Source organism: Muntiacus reevesi, chromosome 8 (genome assembly GCF_963930625.1).
Source record: "Muntiacus reevesi chromosome 8, mMunRee1.1, whole genome shotgun sequence".
Classification (NCBI taxonomy): domain Eukaryota; kingdom Metazoa; phylum Chordata; class Mammalia; order Artiodactyla; family Cervidae; genus Muntiacus; species Muntiacus reevesi.
Window position 1 is genome coordinate 49792727 of NC_089256.1, and position 16003 is coordinate 49808729.

The following is a 16003-nucleotide window of genomic DNA, read 5'->3' on the forward strand; positions in this document are numbered from 1 at the left end:
AACACATGTCCTGGAGCAGGTTCATGTAACAAAAATCGTCTTTCAGCATCTTTGGTTGGCACAGACCTGACTGGAGACAATTTTGAACTACATTGAGGTACTGGCGGTCTCTCTCAATATAGCGAATATCCCCCCAAAAAGCAAGTGGGAGAGAGACGTGGAACACATCTCTAAACTACAACTCCCGGCAGGCCCCGCATGAACTCGCCCCCTGGGAGGTGGTACTGTCTCCGCCCAGTGGAGCTCGGGCTTCGGTCCCGCCCCTCTCCGGTCCCCGCCGTCGCCCGCCCCCAGGGTTGTGGCCACGCGCTGCGGCGGTGGTTGTTCCGCTTCCCCTCTGGCCTGGGCCGTCGCCATTGCCGAAGGCTCCCTGCCCTCCCCTCCCGGCGCCCGCGGGGCTCGGCTGCCGCCTGGCCTAGCGGTAGCAGCGGCTGCGCTCCAGCGCGGCCCCTCTTCCCGCCCCGCTTCCCCTTCCCTCCCCTCCCCGCCCCGCGTCGCGCGCTTGCTCGGGGCGGCTCCGGAGCCCGCCGGGAGCTCGGCCGGAGGCTCCTCGCTGGGGCGGGGACCTTTCCTCGCCTAGGGTAAGTGTGCAGACAGGCCGGGACGCGGGCCGTCGTTCTCATTCCTCCTCGCTTCTACGCGGCCTGGCCGGCGCGAGCGGCCCGGGGCAGCTGACCTGCCCCGCGCGGGCCCGGGAAGCCGCCACCTGCGTGCCTGGAGCCGCAACTCTTGGGGCGGTGGCTCATTGTCTGCGCCCTCGGGCTGTTTTCTTCTCCGGCTCTAGCCTGAAATGGGAAGCTTGCTGGGCTGGTGAGATCTAACTCTTCCTGGACCCGGCCCTGCCCTGAACCCTGTCGCGCCACCGTCGCTGCCCTCTGTTGATCTTCCTTACCTTGCATTTCAGCCGCCTTTTCTTCATTTACTTTAGTGTTCGACGAAACGTTTCGTGTTTTATTCCTTGAATTTTCGTCTCTTACAGAGTCCCAGCTCCTCCTTATCTCTCTGGTCATCACAGTTTCTTTGCCGAGGCACATTGTCTAGAGCCTCTTCATTCTTTTCTAAACTGCAATCTGTGATCTCTTCCATATTCCGCATCAGTAGAAAACGAATAGTTTTCCGAGGGTTTGAGGGCCTCCGTTTAAAAACAGAACTTTCGGGTCTTCTCGTGATTCCTGTTTGATCATCCGCCAGGAGGTGAATATTTGCTTCTTTAGGTAACTTAGTTGAAGGGTGACTTTCACCATGTTTGGCTTTCTTTAAAACAACACATACACACAGAACGTTGTCGAATATTCCTCAGTGGGCTCAACCTTTTGACTCATTCTTTAAAGATAGAGTCATCCAAGAGCTGAAGAGTGGAAAGCAATTGCCGTTGTCGTCAGTTGTTGCAGGGTTGTACTACCGGCCCTTGTATCTTATCTTTAATGGGAATACTCTGGGCAGTGCGAACGTGATTTCTTTCCTCCTTGATAAATAATGCCAACCCCTATTGGTTTAGTTATCTCAGATTTATTTTACAAGTGATCTGTGTTTTTTTGTTTTCTTTTTCAACCTCTGTAAAAAGACAATCAAAATGGTTAGGCCTAAAATTAGACTCCCACGAGCTGTGTTTTGGATCAAGGTTGTTCACGTCACGTTTTTTCCCCTGCTCTGTTTGACTCTTCCGCTCTTGCAAGTAGGCAGGATATTGAAATGTAGAAGAATTTGCTCTGGGGGTTTTGTTGTTGTACGGTTATTCAAAAGAATAACATTGAATAAAGTTAGATTGGGATGCAGACAGTGAATGGTGATTTTTAAAGCAGGTTGGAACTTGTCAACTTTCCCAGGAGCTCTGTGGCTTTTGTAAATCACACTCATAATCCCTTCTATATAGTTTGTATGTATCTATGAAAAAATACATATCTAAGTGAAACGTTTGTTCATGTTCTCCTCTTAAGGGTATTGATTTAAGGCAGCTCTTAAATCCTTAATTTTTCTATCTTTCTAGTTTTAACTAGCCAGAAACATAGACTTACATTATGAAAAATGAACCTTAAAATCTTTCTGACCTGTAACATATGTAGGTCTTAAACCCACTTTCAGGTTTTGGTGAAAGAGTTTGACCTAAATTCAGTGTTTTTTCAGGACTGTCATTTTGGTAGCGTCAGTTGTCCTCAATTCATTGAGAGGTCTTCTTGGCCTAAGGGGTTAAGGTCTAGAAATGTTGGAGTGTGCAAGTAGATGTGTTGATGTCAGCTTCTCTGCCAGAGCTTTCTATAAGCAGATACTTTCACTGAGGAAGAGTTCTGGGTATTCTGCTTCTCTTAGGGCCCTAATTCCAGTTTACAATTATTCAGAATTATTCTTCTGGACTTTTGACATTAAATGCTAACCTTGCAAACCCAAATTCATGAAGTTGTAATTGTAGAATATCTACTAAACAAATGAATAGGGGTTCCTATGAGTCTCTAGTCTTTATGGTGGGCAGATTTCCAAGCAGACATGGTTAACAGTGGTGTATGTATCTTTTCAATTATAGTTGTTTTTTTTTTTTTTTTTTCCTAAGAGAAAACTTGGAACTTGTTCGTGTAGCTGGGATAAACTTTCAGTTATTCCTTTTTTTTTTTTTAAAGTTTCTTTTTTGGCTGTGTTGGGTCTTCATTGCTGCAGTTGGGCTTTCTCTAGTTCAGTGAGTGGGGGCTACTCTCTAGTTGAGGTGCGCAGGCTTCTCATTGTTGAGTAGCATGGGGGCTTCAGTAGTTGTGGCTCGCTGACATAGTTACCCTGAGGCATATGGAATCTTCCTGGACCAGGGATGGAACCTGTGTCCCCTGCCTTGGCAGGTGGATTCTTTACCCTTGGACCACCAGAGAAGTTCTCTATTCTTTTTTAAAAGAGAGAGACCTTGTTCAAATAGCTTGGGATAAAATAGGTAGATATTGTTAAGTTCTTCCTATGTTTAATCTGTCTATATTGATTATTCTAGTATTTGATTATAACATTTCTTTTGGCTTTCTGAATTTTCTACTTTTGATTAAAATGTGAAACTGTACCTTGTTTTCTAGTCTTTAAGGCTTTGGGATTCTGATCAATTTGTTTTTAAAAGCTCTTGCAGTTAGTTACAGGGCTAATTCCAGACTAATCAAGGAGGGTGTTAAGTTACTTGCGGATCTGAGTTGTTCTTTGTATCCTTCTTGTACCTTGGTAGAAGCAGAAAGAGATGCAAAAAAAAAGGGAAAAAAATATCCCTTGTTGCCTTGAAAAATACTATTTTCTTCTGTGGTAAGAATTGAGTGTCACCACTTCTTCATTTTAGAATCGCTAACCTGAATAAGAATAATCAGTCTGAATATTCAGGCCACATTTCAGAGGTCTAGCGTATTATCTCTAAGGTACATTAGTACTTGTCCTTCCAGCTATCAAAAGTGGTTAGGAGCTGGAGACCTGGGTTTGAATCCTAGCTCTTGCACTTCACTCTGGACAAGATACACATTCTTTTCAGACTTGATTTTTTCAATCTATAAGATGAGGATTAATAATAATAATAGTATAATACAAATTTCATAAGGCTATTTGGAGCAAATGAGATAATACAGGGAAAATTACTTAACAAATACTGTGCTTACATGATTAATAAATGTTAGTTAATATTCCATTCTAAGATGTGTTTTATATTTAATTGCTTCGGCAACAGATGTTATACCTAGAAACTTAGATTTAAGACTGCTTTCTAAAAAAAAAAAAAAAGACTGCTTTCAGAAAGTGGTTGGAATCTTAGGACAACGTTTTTGAGACCATAACTGTTAAAAATTACTTTTCAGGAAAAAAAAAAGTTTCAGCAATGAAGTCAAATATAGGTTTTTTACTACATATTTCTCAGATTTTAAAAGAATCGTATTTCTCATAGAAAATTTAGAAAGTAAACTGTTAAGAAACAGGACAAAAATTACTGTACAAAAATCATGTAGCCCTCAGAGATAACCGTAATTATAACAGATTAGTGAGTTTTTCCCCCTGATTTTAAAATTAAATTTCAAAGGTAGTCAGTTCATGCTATTACAAAAGATTCAAGTAAGTTATTTAGAGTAAAAAGTGAGAATTACTTTGCTTACTTTCTAGTCGCATTCCTTACAGGTACGCATTGTTAGCAATTTTGTTTTCTTCTATGCAATTAGAAATAAGCACAGTGTGTGTGTAATCTTACCTTGATTTTTTTTTAATCAAAAATCTAATTGTTATAAATTCTTTTCCATCTCAGTACTTGTTATACCTCATGTTTTTAATGGTCATGCAATATTCTATTCTTTTCTTGTACTTAATTATTTATGGTTATTTGTTACTTCCACTTTTGGGCAGCTAAAAGTGGAGCTTTAATGAACTTACTTATATCTTTGTGCACATGCATATGTATAGAAGTATTTCCATAAAAAGGATTCTTAAGTGTGCATTTTAATAGATGACAAATTGCTTTCCTAAAAGGTTGTACTAATCTATACTTCTTTATTGAATTGCAGAAACTCTTTACACATAGTAGATATTAATCCTTTGTTTAAGAGTATCTTTTCCATTTTACCTTTATCAAAAAACAATTTCTATATTTTCTTCTGGTACTTTAATAATTGTATTTGAATCTTAATACTTCAGGATTTTTATTTTTTTGGTGCAAAGTGGGGTAAGAGTTTGGCTACTGAAGTAGAATATAGGTATGAAAATATTTCAGGACTTTGAGGTTGGTGTAAAAATTTGTCACATGATAGGGATTCAGAGAGGAATATTTTAATAGTTTTATTGTAAACATCACATCTGAAAAGGAGGGGGAAATGCCCTCTTTTGGCTCCTAGTTCTTGGCATCTACCTAATTCATCCTCAGCCTTCAAATTTCAGCTTTTGAGTATAGCTTTCTTTGGGAGTCTTCCCTGATTTCTGGTATGATTTAGATATTCTTATTGCTTTTGTATGTTTTCTTAACACATTGATCCATAATCTTTCTTTGGAGTGTGCTGAAAGGATGAGTTATTCATCTGGAAATGAGAGTTAATATCTCAAATTTTGTCAATTGAAACTAATAAAAAAGGTGCAGAGAACTCTAGTTTTGGTTAAAATTGAAACACATATATACATATGGGCTTCCCATGTGGCGCTAATGGTGAAGAACCCGCCTCCAGTGCAGGTTAGAGGTAACAAACTCTGGTGGGTTGGGAAGATCCCCTGGAGAAGGGCACTCCAGTATTCTTCCCTGGAGAATCCCATGTACAGAGGAGCCTGGCGGGCTGCAGTCCATATTGGGTCATGCAGAAACCCACTCCAGTATTCTTGCCTGGAGAATCCTATGGATAGAGGAGCCTGGCGGGCTGCAGTCCATATTGGGTCACGCAGAAACCCACTCCAGTATTCTTGCCTGGAGAATCCCATGGACAGGAATCCATATAGGGTCGTGCAGAGTTGGACCCGACTGAAGCGACTTAGCACAGCACATATATACATATGCGTTTGGGGCTCTTTTAACCTACATTACTGAGTTCTTCCTAACATGTTTCTGATCACACTATTATCTTGTAGATAATATTTTTTCATATACATATTTAATAAGTTCTGGGAAAATAGAGGTTTTATTTTAATCCTCATTTCATCGGTGCATTTTAAGGTATAATCTCAGCTTTTAAAAATTAATTCCTATTCTTAGATTCCCTGGCAATCCAGTGATCAGGACTGTGTGTTTCCTCTGTGTTTCCCCTGGTTGGGGAACTAAGATCTCAAAAGCCACATGGTGTGCCCAAAAATTAAAAAAAAATTAATTCCTGTGCTTTTTAATTTTGAGATTTGGTTTATAAAGCAAAAATGTTACAATAACCACATGAACAACAAGAGTTGGAGTAAAACTTTTAGACACAACTTCATTTTCTCTAAAGATCAGATTATTAAAGAATAAAAGGTTACATTGGCAGATATAATAGTAAAAATGTAGTCAGGTGTTTGATAAGAGTATCTATTGTAAATTCTTTCTGAACTTTTTCAACTTCCTTATTAAATATTTGAAAAGAATAAAGTTTTTTTTAAAAAAAAAATTGCCTATGAATGACTGCTGTTAATACAGTATTTTGATATTTCTTTATATTTGGTATGTGTACATAATTTACTTTTCTGAAATTTTGGAATCATATTTGGTGGAATTTGCTATCTTGATTTTTTTTAAACTTAACATTAAATCTTGACAGTTTCCATGTGTTCTCCTTAAAATCATTTTTAGAAATGATTTCTAATGTTTGCCTAACATTCTATTGTACAGTTGTGCCTTAGTTTCACTATTTTCTTATTGGCCAATGTGTAATTTATTCCAATATTTTTTATAAATAATTCTATAGTGAATATCTTTTTATTTTTCCATGATTATTTAGACTATTTTCTTAGAAATGAAATTACTGAATAAAAACGTATAAACATTTAAAAGTACTCTTCAGAAATGTTTGATGTGTATTATCACTAGCTTTGTGAGTCTCATTTTCTTGCTGTTGTCCTTGAAACAACCATCATTCTTAATGTAATTATTAAATTTGCTTAAATGTGTTTATTGCTAGGCAAATAAAAATTAATTTGCATTTCTTGTTTACATTATAGTTTTTGTGGATTTGGTTTAGTTTATTATTTCTGATAAATATACAGAAATAACTAGATTTTTTAAGTACTCTTAAAAAATTTTTTACGCTATTTTAAAAGTTAGTTTCCATTCACAGTTATTATAAAACATTAACTACATTCTGTGTTTTGTATGAAACATCCTTGAGCCTATCTTAACACCCACTAGTTTATACCTGTAGAAATAACTAGATTTTTGTGTTCATGATTATTTTTATTATCTTTCTGAATTTCAGTAAAATTTTATTTACTTTTGTTTTCCAGGTTCCTTGTCTTACCTAAAAATAATAGTAACTTTTGCTTTACTTCCAATAGTTATAGTATTTATTTTTATTTTAGCTTTTTATTACATTGATTAGAATCTCCGAGACAGTTAAATTAGAGAGGTGATAATTGTCTTGGAATGTCTCTGGCATTTTTACAGTTAAGGATGAATACAGCTGTTGGTTTTAGATAAAAAGTCCTTATTATTTATTTTCTTCTTTATGAAAAATAATTGTCTTCTGAATTTTATCAGATATTTTTATAATACTTATTTAGGTGTTGGTAAGGTTTTTCTTTTACTGCTTACAAAAGTTTGTAAATAAATTTGCTAATAACATTCCCAAGATACTCAAAGACCTATATTATGAGGAACCAAACTTGTTAGTCAAGTGTACAGAATTTATTTAAAGAGTAGAAGAGAATCTCATAGGAATTTTTAATAAGAATCCACAGTCCATATAGTAGCTTCTGTAGTCTATGGAGAAATCCTCACTTACTGTCGTGCATCAGCTTTGATAAGTTCATATCTAATATTCTTTAAGATATTCAAATTTATTATATGGGTATATGTAAATTTTTATAGTTAAAATTTGTGGTGTTCATTTCCATCATTTATTAGTGATTTTGTTATTTTTCTTAATTTGATTTGCCAAATGTTTTCTTAATAATTTTTTAATAAGAAACTTTGAGATTCATTCTGTTAATTTTCTAACTTCTGCTTTTTATTTTGTTCCTGCTTTTTTTTTGTTATACTTTTTCTAACTTCGTAAATTCTTAGTTCTCTCTCTTTTTTATTTAATGAGAACATTTAATGCTCTTAATTTGCCTCTGAGTACAACTTTGCACTCTAAAATGCCTCTGAGTGATTTTCTTGTGTTCATTGCTTTCCAAATAGTTGCTAGTTCTAATTTGATCCTCTTTGACTCAGGAGGTATTTGGTACAGTTCTGTTCACTCTTAGTTCTTTCATTGTCAGTGACTATGGTTTTTTAAAATATTTTTGAGTTTATTGTGGGTTTCTTTGTGACTTAAAGCATAATCCAGTTTTCTAAATGTTCTTTGAAAACTTAAAAAGAACATTTTCTATTTGCACATACAGTTTATATACACACATATATCTGTCAATCTTTATTCAAATTGTCTTACTCCTTATTACTAGTTTTTATTAACTGTAAGACTTAGCGTTTATTAAGTTTTTAATCTTAATCTGTCAAAGACTGAGAGGTAGTGTTGTTTCTGAAAAGCTTATGCTTACTTATATTGAGGCCTTTATGTTTGTTTCTTCTGCCTGAATACTGTCTTCCTTTCATATGTCACTGGTTTAAAGAAGCCTTACCTGATCAGCCATCTAATATAATATAGCCTCCCCTGCCCCTGCTCAGTATCTAACTTTCTGTTCCTTTGTGTTTTTCTTTATAGCACTTCCACCTGAATTTATGTTTTCATTTACTAGTTTATTTCTTTGCTATTATTCTGTTCAGAACTTAGAACAAGTATGTATGCAGTAAGAATGTGTTTGTTGAGTAAAGGGTGCCCGTTTTTTTTAATGATTTTTATTTTTAAAAAAATTAATAGACTTCATTTTATACCGTTTTAGGTTCACAAAAAAAATTGAGCAAAAAAGTACAGAGAACTCTCATATACCCTGATCTACCCCCTCCCTTAGCTTCCGCAACCATCATTATGCATTATGTGGTGTTTGTTATGATTGATGAACCACTGTACATCACTATCAATCAGAGTTCATAATTTACATTAGGATTCACTTTTGATATTATACATTAATATAATGAGTATTGGGTATTGACAAATGGTGGATAAATGCCATGTATCCACCATTACAGTATCATATAGAATAGTTTCTCAGCTCCTAAAATTCCCCTATGCTCCTCTTATTTGTCCCTCCTTTTTCACTAATCCTTGTCAACTACTGATGCTTTAACTGTCTCCATGGTCTTGCCTTTTCCAGAATGTCATATAGTTGGATTATACAATATGTAACCTTTTCAACTTCTTTCACTTAGCAATATGCATTTGAGTTTCATTCATTATTTTTTCATGGCTTAATAGCTCATTGCTTTTTTGTGCTGAATACTCCTCCATTGTTGGAATATACCACAGTTTGTCTATCGACTTACCTACTGAAGGACATCTTGGTTGCTTCCACCTTTGGCAGTTATGAGTAAAGCTGCTATATAAACATCCATGTTTGGGTTTTGCATGGGTATAAGTTTTCAGCTGATTAGAGTAAATAGCAAGGAAAATGATGCTGTATTGAATGGTAAGAATGTATTTAGCTTTGTAAGAATCTGCTAAAATTGTCTTTCAAAGTGATTGATCCATTTTGCTTTCCTAGCAGCAATGAATGAGAAGAGTTCCTGCTGCTCAAATCCTCATCAGCATTTAATGTTATTCGTGTTTTGGATTTTAACAATTTTAATAGATGTGTAGTGCTATCTTGTTTCAGTTTGCAATTCCCTAATGAAGTATGAGGCTGAGCGTCTTTATTTCAGATGCTTCTTTTGCAAATATTTTCCCCTACTCTGTGGCTTGTCTTGTCTCAACCCTGATGATTTTTATCATGTTTTTGGTATAATATTATTGATACATGTTTTAAGTTCTGTACTGCTAAAGGTCTGCATTCCACCTAATCAGTAAAAAATTGTCATATTTAATCTGAGTCTTTTATTTTACTTAAATTCGTATCAGTCCTGTTCTTTGTTTAGTAAATTATTAGCTAACTTTTTCTTTCCATGCCACTTTTAGCTGTAGCTCTTTTAAATTATAACTACTGAACTACTAAAATAGTTTTGTTTTAATCTAAAATGAATACTGAAAACATTTATGTATATTGTCGTAATTTTGTTGAGTGTGTTTCTGTTATTTTTTAATGCTTTCTGTTTTTTAATGGCTCATTGCTACTGCTTCTACATTTTTGTGAAATATACATAATGTAAAGTTATCATCTTAGCCAGTTTTAGGTGAAGTTAACTATTAAACAGCATGAGTTTGAATTGCCCGGGTCTACTTATGCCTCTTTTTTTTTCCTCAATAGTAAATACTATAGTACAGCACTGTTCAAGGTTGGTTGAATCCTAGGATGCAGAAGTGCAGTTACAGGGGAACTTTGGATTTGGAGAAACCATGTTACGGAGAGCTGGACTGTGGGTTATACTCAGATTTTTGACTGTGTGGAGGGTTGTGCCCCCAACCCCAAGCTGTTCAGAGTCAACCGTATTCAGTTCTTTGGCACTAAGTACACTTACATTGTACAACCATCATTACCATTCATCTGCAGAATTTTTCATCTTTGCTAACTGAATCTTTGCACTCATTAAATGCTGACCCTCTATTCCTCTCTATCTACAACCCCTCATGACTGTGCCTAATCTACTTTCTCTTATGATTTTGCCATTTCCAGATGATTCATATAAGTAGAATCATACAGTATTTGTCTTTTTGTGTCTGCTTATTTCATGTAGCATATTTTCAAGGTTCATCCTTCTTATAGAATTTATGGGGCTTCCCTGGTAGCTGAGCTGGTAAAGAATCCGCCTGCAATTCAGGAGACCCTAGTTCAATTCCTGGGTTGGGAAGATCCCCTGGAGAAGGGATAGGCTACCCACTCCAGTATTCTTGGGCTTCCCTGGTGGCTCAGATGGTAAAGAATCCACCTGCAATGCAGGAGACCTGGGTTCGATCCCTGGGTTGGGAAGATTCCCTGAAGGAGGGCATGGCAGCCCACTCCAGTATTCTTGCCTGGAGAATCCCCATGGACAGAATAGCCTGGTGGGCTACAGTCCATGGCATCACAAAGAGCTGGACAGGGCTGAATGACTAAGCACAGAACGTACCTAAAGCTTCATACTTTATTTTTTCATTTCCAGAAATATTTTTGGTTACTTTTAGTTCTGTTTTCTTCCTTGGAAACACTTGTAGTCATTAGGTTAGCTTATCATTTCTGTCTTTGTGTGATCTTCTCAAATGTTTGTCTTTATCACTCATTTGATTTTCCTTTATCGCCTCCAGTGTCGGCTTTACTTCTGCTATTAAAATTTAGTTTCTTTGCATCTTTTAAACATTTACTCCATTCTTTTTTTTGCTTAAATTACCTTCATTTCATCTTGGTCTTTTCTCTTTATACATGCTTGTTTCATGGAGTTTGCCAAACAGTGTTTAGAACTTAATTCTGTGTCCTGAATTAATTCACCTTCTAAGTTAGATTCTACTTTTTTGAAAAGTAATTTTTTCTATTTCTTGTGCTGTATTATTGTTGGGATCAGTGTTGGATTTTTTTTTCTGCTTATTCATCCTTTTTCTTTTTTAAATATTTATTTTTATTTACTTATTTATTAGGTTTCCCAGGTGGCTCAGTGGTAAAGAATCCACCTGCTAATGTAGGAAATGCAGGTTTGATCCCTCGGTCAGGAAGATCCTATGGAGAAGGAAATGGCAACCCATTCTAGTATTCTTGCCTGGGAAACTGCGTGGACAGAGGAGTCTGGCTGGCGCCTGTCCATGGGGTCACAAGAAGAGTCGGACACAACTGAGCAACTGAAAAATAAACAGCTGATTTATTTGGCTGTGCCGGGTCTTAGTTTCCGAATCTGGGATCTAGTTCCCAGACCAGGGGATCAAACCCCTGTGCCTGGAAGCAGTGTGGAGCCTTAGCCACTGGACCACCAGGGAAGTCGCCTGCTTATTCATCTTTGAATGGTAACTGCTGTCTATTACCTGATACGCATTTATTGGAAACCTTTGTGGGATTGATTGTCCTTGCCTCTACCGTTGGCTAGGGTTCTGGTTGAAATCTCTTCTGAGGTGTGTTGCTGAAGGATAAATACACACAGCTCCTAGCCTGAGTCCCAGTGATTAATTGGCATTCATCTAATAGGGTAGTTCTGGGCTAGGATGGTAGGGTCTTACCCTACCTTGATTTCCAGCCTGCGCTTCTTTTAGGGCTCTTACTGATTCTAATCTTGTACCTACAACACAACACTTCGCTTGTGTAAATACACCTCTCAGGAAACCATGTGGGAATCCAGGGTTTTTTTTTTTCTTTCTTTTTTTGCCATTTTACAGCTCTACCTGAACTTTATATCCATAGAGACACATAGAAAGTTACTCGTTTTCAGGAACTTGCATGGCAGTCTCCTAAATGTATATAGAAAGATTAGAAGAGATGATAAGGAGCTCTAGCTGCCACAGAACTCATCTCTATTTATCAAGAAATGACTTAACAAGGGTGACTAACTAGCTTGTTTCTTTGAGGCAAACTTTGGGTCTCCAAATTAAAGGGTGGCTAGAGACAGGAGCAAACTATCTTTATATCTTAACTTTCCCTTATGAAACAAGTTTCATGGATGGGTCATGGATCTTAGTTAAGATTGTGTGACCTTAAAGCTAATGGAAAGCCTTATAAGACTTTAAATAAAATTGTTTTTGTGGAAATTTGGGATAGGTTACTTACTACTATCTGATTTGATACTATTCTTTACTATATGAAGCTGGTTTCAGTTTTTGTTTAACTTAAGACAACCACGTAAGGAATCAAATAATCAGCCTGCAGTTGACCTTTATTTTTCAGTATAAGGTCTTTGATTGATCAGTTTTCTGTCTGATTATAGGAAAATAGCATCTTGCTCCAATTTGCGTCTTTTTGATATCTAGTAGAACACTTTTCATACACATCCAGTTGCCCTCCTTATGATTTTTTGACTTTACTATGGTGTAAAAGTGGTGTGCGTTCAGTAGAAACCACACTTTGAATTTTAATCTTTGCCTGGGCTAGCAGTACAGGGTTTAGTACTCTGGTGGTGCTGGGCAGAGGCAGTGAGTGAGCTGTAGCTCCCAGTCAGCCACGCGGGTATAACCATACACTTAACTATTCTGTACCCTTAAAACCATCCTCTTTCACTTGTAAGAAAAATATTCCGTGAACTACAGAAAATATTCAACATTGTTATAAAATAGGCTTTATATTAGATGAATTTGCCCAGCTGTCAACCAATGTGTTTTGAGCATGTCTAAGGTAGGCTTAGGCTATCATGTTCTTTGATAGATTTAGGTGTATTAAATGCATTTTCGACTTAATGATATTTTCAACATACATATCTTAAGTCAAGGATGACCTGTGTTTATTGTCCCCCCGCCTCTTTTTCCACTTTGAATTGTTATTGGGGTTTGTGACCAAACTTGAAGAAAGCTAGACTTCACACTGTTGAACACGCTGCTTCTTACTGCTTTAAGAAGCAGTATATGTTTGTTGTTCCTTGCTTCCCCATTCACTACCTCATAGGCAGTTTTGAAACATTTTTTCTCTCACTCTTTTACTTTCATGCTTAGTCATAGTTTCACTTTTCTAGTTTTGTGATTGGGTGACGGCCCAGGGGAAGAAGAAAAAAAAGAGGATCACATTTAGATTACAAAGTTTCCTTAACACACTGCCTCCTCTGTTTATAGAGATCTTCCTCTCTTTTTGGTTGGCAAGTTCTTCTCATCCTTCAAAAGCCAGTTTTGATTTCTTTGCCTAATTACTAATTACTTTACATAATCATAAACAGGAGCTCTGAGTCCTCTTTTCCATCACATTCCACTTACCCCATCAGCTCTTATCTCACTGCAGAGTAGTCCTTTGTTATTCTTTCCCATTGATGGTGAGTTCGAAACTGAGACTAGATGTTAGTTATCTTTATTTCTAACATCTGACACATTGTAGTTTACAATATAAATATTTCAGTGACTTAGACTTCAAACCATGTCATTTCCCTGTTTCTAGTGCGAAGTGTAAAAAAAGAAATAGGTCTTTCTGGGAAGTGTAATTATGGATATTCTGTTTTTCTTTAAATTTTATTCTGGTTTGGGTTCTTTGTAATGACCTTGTACTACTTTTGTTATGAGAATAAAAAACACTTAAAACCAAGCCTCTTGGATTTCCAAGTGCGCCCCATGCCCAGCATCTGCGACTCTCTGGCCCCACTCAGCAGGCTTATTCCCCTCCCTGGCTGCTGTGCCCTTTTGTCTCATGAACTAGGTTATTCTTATTGTCCCTGTTTCCTAGAATTCCATCTTCTGGGTAAGAATATGATTGGTAGTAAACTGAGAAATAACTTGTAATAGAGACTGAGTAATGAGAATTTAGACTAGTGTCCTCCTGTCTTATTTTGAATATATAGTGGTTAAGGTGAGGTGCTTGGATGAATTTTATCAGTTGTGAATATCAAGATAAATGGAGCATTTAATTATCTTAGCTTTCTAGATTGGGCTTGGGCTTCCCTGGTGGCTCAGATGGTAAAGAATCTGCCTGCAGTGCAGGAGACCTGGGTTTGATCCCTGGGTCGGGAAGATCCCCTGGAGAAGGGAATGGCTACCCACTCGAGTATTCTTGCCTCAAGAATTCCTTGGACTGAGGGGCCTGGTGCGCTACAGTCCACGGGGTTGCAAAGATTACTTTGCTCTGATGCCACCTCAAAAAAACCATTCTTCTTTTTTTCTTTCTTTTTTTTTTTAGTTGTGCTGGGTCTTCATTACTTTGTGGGCTTTTCTCAAGTGGCACTACTCTCTAATTGAGGTGCGTGGGCTTCTCATTGAGGTGGCTTTTCTTACTGTGGTTCACGGTCTCTAGGGTGCCGGGGCTTCAGTAGTTGCAGTCTGTGGGCTCAGTAGTTGTATGTAGTTCCTGGGTTCTAGAGCACAGGCTTAATAGTTGCGGCACATGGGCTTAGTTGCTCCTTGGCATGTGGGATCTTCCTGGACCAGGGATCAAGCCCATGTCTCCTGCATTGGCACGCAGATTCTTTACCACTGAGTCACCAGGAAAGCCTCAGATACACCTTTCATTGATTGATTTTTTTCATTCAGCAAGTACTCATCTCTGAGACACATGAACTGCACACAGTGCTAGGTATTAGTGATGTCATGGTCAATAAAATACTCACTGGATCCATGCTTGTGGAATTTATAACCTAGTTAAGGTAGGCACAGTTTTATAGCAAATCCATTATGATGATTGTTAAGGCAGTGAACTAATGTGCCTGGCGTGGGAGTGAGGAGGTATCAGAGAAGGTTTCCTGGGAAAGTGACCTTTAGGCCAATACTTAAAGCAGGTGTTGGACAGGTGGAGGTGATGAATAGAAAGAAGGGTGACAGACTGAATCTCAGTTTGCCCAGGACTTTCCTGAGTTTAGTACTGAAACTCTTCTATCCCAGGTTAACTCCATCAGTTCTAGGGAAACTGGATGACTGAACATAAAATTTCCCAGAAAGGCCATGTGTGGAGGCCTGAGATGGCTGTCAGAGAAACTGAAAGAACAGACAAAACTTAAAGCTTGTAGAGGGAAAGTCTACAGAGCATTGAGTCTGGAAAATCAGAGGCTTGATCATGCATGTACTAGTGGGCTTCCATTTAAGTATCCTACTGAAAGGCTTTGAAGTAGAGGACTGAAGTTATAAAGTTTATATATTTTGAAGTGGCTCCCTGTGCCACAAAGAACAGGCTGGGAGAGCCTGAGTGGATTTGGAGACAGTAAATAATGGTTCGGTTATAGGCTGCAGTGACTTGGTGTTGAAGCTGTTTTGGGAAGCACAGATAGTTTTGAGAATTAGGTTGTTTTAGTAGTGTTATGAAATCCTAAAGCAAATGATTTTCAAAGATGATTTTCCTCCAAGAGTGCTGATTTCTTATAAGTGATAAACCAGACGTTTTTACTCCCATATTCTTCTGTCTCACTGGATAAAAATTTTACTAGCAGAATAAATCAAAGCAATTAATTTTTTAAAACTGCCAACCATCTTTTTTTTCCAGATGTGAAGAACAGCAGCATAGAATGTAGGACACATGGCTGTGAAGTTTTAGAAGTGATTGTTTCCCTGATTACAGCAAAAAAGTATAACTTCAAAGTAGTCCTGTTGAAGGTGAAAGTCACTTAGTTGTGTTTGACTCTTTGTGACCCTGTGGACTATACAGTCCATGGAATTCTCCAGGCCAGAATACTGGAGTGGGTAGCCTTTCCCTTCTCCAGGTTATCTTCCCAACCCAGGCATCGAACCCAGGTCTCCTGCATTGCAGGCGGATTTTTTGCCAACTAAACCACAAGGGAAGCCCAAGAATACTGGAGTGGGTAACCTAT

At 37.6% G+C, this 16003-nt stretch overlaps 1 protein-coding gene across 1 annotated transcript in view; it reads left to right on the forward strand.

The window, feature by feature from the left end:
• The first annotated feature begins 314 nt into the window (after positions 1-314).
• PAK2 (p21 (RAC1) activated kinase 2) overlaps positions 315-16003 on the forward strand; it is a 76308-nt gene continuing 60619 nt past the window's right edge. The window contains exon 1 of the mRNA XM_065942388.1: positions 315-581. The gene's annotated coding sequence lies outside the window, so the exon portion shown is untranslated. The remainder of the gene's footprint in view (positions 582-16003) is intronic.